The sequence below is a fragment of the Rhinolophus sinicus genome, chromosome 14 (assembly GCF_057876585.1).
Source record: "Rhinolophus sinicus isolate RSI-liver-muscle chromosome 14, RSI-T2T, whole genome shotgun sequence".
In the NCBI taxonomy this organism is placed as follows: Eukaryota; Metazoa; Chordata; class Mammalia; order Chiroptera; family Rhinolophidae; genus Rhinolophus; species Rhinolophus sinicus.
In genome coordinates, this window is record NC_142514.1 from 68,074,057 (window position 1) to 68,077,575 (window position 3,519).

Below are 3,519 nucleotides of genomic sequence, written 5' to 3' on the forward strand. Positions count from 1 at the left end.
CATTTAAAATTAAACTTCATGAGGTTAGGAGCCATATGTATATAGACTTCACCGTGGAATATCATTATATATATATATATATATATATATATATACACACACACACACACACACACACACACACATATGTGTGTGTGTATATATATATATCACAGTGCCGGGTGCATGGTAAGTGCTCAGTAAATATTTTTGAGTGAATGAATGTATTGTGTATGTATGTATATATGAGTTCCAGAAGATGAGAACATAAAAAAAGGAAAGAAGTTAATATTAGGGAAAAAAATTCTGATGAAAGACTGACCTCATTGAAAGACCCAAATACTGAGAAAAAATAATGAAAAAGGAGACATACACTTAAGATACATCCTGATGAAATTTCTGTAATACTAGGATAAAGAGAAAAATCTCAAAATGTTTAAAGAGAAACAATTTACTTATTAAGGGGAAAAGAATCATATTGGCCTCAGACTTGTCATCGGTACGTTGGGATACTAGAAGATATTTTTAAAGTTATAAGAAAAATTATTTTGAATTTGGAATTCTATCTTGAGTCAAACTAATTTTAAGAATGAGGGCACAATAAAGGACATTTGAATAATTCTGGAAACTGGAAGGACTCAGAAATTAACTGTCAAAATTATACAACATGATATCATTTATGTAATGAAAAACTTGACAGAGAAATAGACAAATTTGCAGTCATAGCTTAAGTATTTGAACATGGCCCTTTCAGAAATTATCAGATAAAGAGTTCAAAATTGAGGACACAGGTTTTGAATCACACAATTCACAAACTTTATTAATAGAGTCTTTCAAGTATGAAAAATGACTATGACACAGGCCATAAGGAAATCATACTGGCTTCATCCTCTTTTCACAATGCAATAAACTAGAAATTAAGTGGCTAGCAATAAATCAATCAATAAAAATCTAATCAGATATATAAAACACTGTTCTTGTAAATGCTTGCATTTAAAAAAAGTAAAAATGCATGAAATGTTAAGAAAAGAGTATTCCTATTTAAGCTGTTCCAGATTGTACAGAAACCTGAAACACCTCTCAGTTTGGTTTCTGAGACTGGCATACCTCTTATTCCAAAATATTATTCATCAAAGACAACTATAGAACAGTCTCACTTAGGAACAAATGAAATCATTTACAACACAGCAAATGTAATCCAAAAGAATATTATGTGTCATGGCAAAGTAGGATTTATCCAAAGAATACAACAATCTATTAATGTAATTCAATACATTCGGAAATGTATTACTGTAAAATTTTAAAACTAAATGAGAAAAAATCTTTTTTCTAAAATTTAATGCTCCAGATTTAAATTTTGTCAGGCTAGGAATAGAAAACCTTTTAAACTTAGCTAAGTACGTCCGCCAAAAACCTTTAGCAAATGTCCACATTCAAGTCAGGATCAGTCCTGTTGGCTACACAACAATCACTTATTCAAAAGAAACAGAAGTAGTAGGCAGAGACAACACAGGCATTATTTCAGGCAGTGTGATTACGGAGACAGTCCATCCAAGAGAATCGAAAAACAGAAATAGCTTTGATTACTAGTTCAACATAAGTCTGTAGCTTTCTATAGACTAGTTTCAGCCAACTGAAAATGTGATTTAAAAATTCCCATTTGCTACATAATAACAGAATTAGAAGTTTGACAGAACTTTTAATACAAACTGAAATACCCAGTAGTATTATGATTAGGGGACTTTTTAGGCAGTTTGCCATGGCCATGGTTGTGCAACGTCTCTGAGTTTCCATGTACTTTCTGAGACTCTCTTTGAAGTCCTTTACCCTTTCCTGTGCCGGCTCAGGTCCACATTCTGACCCTGTTACGAGGCTGTACAGCCGGTTGGTATAGTGGTCACCTCTGTGCGCCAACACCAGGCCCTCGATCAGGTCCATGAGCTCCTTCACTTGGTCCTCACGTTCGCTCCCTTCAGCTCGGTTATTAAAGGCACACGCTCGCCCCCCGCACACGGCCACCAGCTCCCTTAGGGCTCTATTGTCTGAGTTGTAGATGTAATCCATCAAGGAGCCTCCTTCCAGGTCTTCCTTGTGGGTGAAGAGGACAATTGTATGTCTCATGGCCTCCTCCCCAAAGATCTCCTGCACCCTCTGTGCAGCCTGCTGGTCCTGGGCCGTGAATCGGCCCAGCTGCACCACCAGGAGCAGCACATGGGGTCCCGGCGCCGAGAGCAGGTAGCACCTGTGCACCTCTTTGTACAGGGGATCAGAGTGGCCCTTCCCAGAAAACAGATCTGGCGTGTCAACAATGACCAGCTCTCTCTCTCCCCAGCTTCCCCGACTTGCACAGCAAGTCTTCGTGAAGGGCTGGGCGCTCAGCTGTGACTCAAATGCTTGCTTCCCAAGGATGCTGTTCCCTGCGGCACTTTTGCCGGCTCCTGTTTTGCCCACCAGGATGATGCTGAGCTCTGATCCTCTGGCATGTTGGTTCTTCATAGATGGTCCTGTGAAGAGCAAATTTACTGTGTGATTGCTGTACTGTCGTGCCAATGGAATATCTTTGATAAGGAGTTATTCCCACTTTATGGGAAAAGGTACTGTTACAATATATGGCATTTACGAAATAGGCTCTAACTCCATTACCAAATAAAATAAATATGGTTTTTAAAACAAAAAACAAACAAACAAACAAAAAAAACAACAACAACAAAAATTCCCATTTGCAATAAAAATCTGAACTACATCCTATCTAGGAATTATAGGAATTAATGGGCAAAGTACTGGTCCATATGAGGAAAACTATATTTTTATGAAGGGTATAAAACACCAGATAAACATTCTGTATTCCTATTTGTTAAAAATATTGTCCAGACGTCAATAACCTTCAAATGAAAAATGGGATTTTGTTACTAAGAATTAGTGTTGGCTGTGAGAGCAAGTTAAAAATAACAGTGGCTTAAGCAAGATGGAAGCCTCTTTCTCATAAAAGTTCAGGTGTGTAATGCAGGGCTCGTGGCACCTTTCCAGGTGTCAGAACGTGCTCCCTGCATATTGTTGTTCTGCCTTCTTCAAAACCTCTGCTCTCCAGTCGTCCTGTCTGTATTCCAGTCAGCGGAGAGGAAGAACAGAACAAAGCCATACACCGTCACTTTAAAAACAGGTCCCAGAAATAGCACCTATGTTTCTACATTAATCCCATTGCTTAAAACAGGCACATGAACACACCTGCCAAGAAGGCTAGGAATTGTATTTATATGGCCATGTGTTCAGCTAAAAAGCAGGGGTTCTATTCAAGGAAAAGGGAAAAATGGATATTAGGGTATTATTAGCAGTATATGCCATTTAAGCTGATTCGAAATTCACATGCAAAGTAACCAAGAAAAAAAGAACAATTTGGCTTATATGTCTTACTAGAGGAAAATTTGGCTTATTTTATGTCTTAATAGAAACATACTACAAAGAAACTGCAGTAACATCAATGATAAATTGATGAATAGATCAATGAAACATTAAGGAACAGACTCGTAATATGTAGATATA

At 37.5% G+C, this 3,519-nt stretch overlaps 1 pseudogene; it reads right to left on the reverse strand.

Moving 5' to 3' along the window:
* Positions 1-213: 213 nt before the first annotated feature.
* On the reverse strand, positions 214-2,625 carry LOC148755720 (GTPase IMAP family member 2 pseudogene; annotated as a pseudogene).
* Between the last annotated feature and the right edge of the window lie 894 nt (positions 2,626-3,519).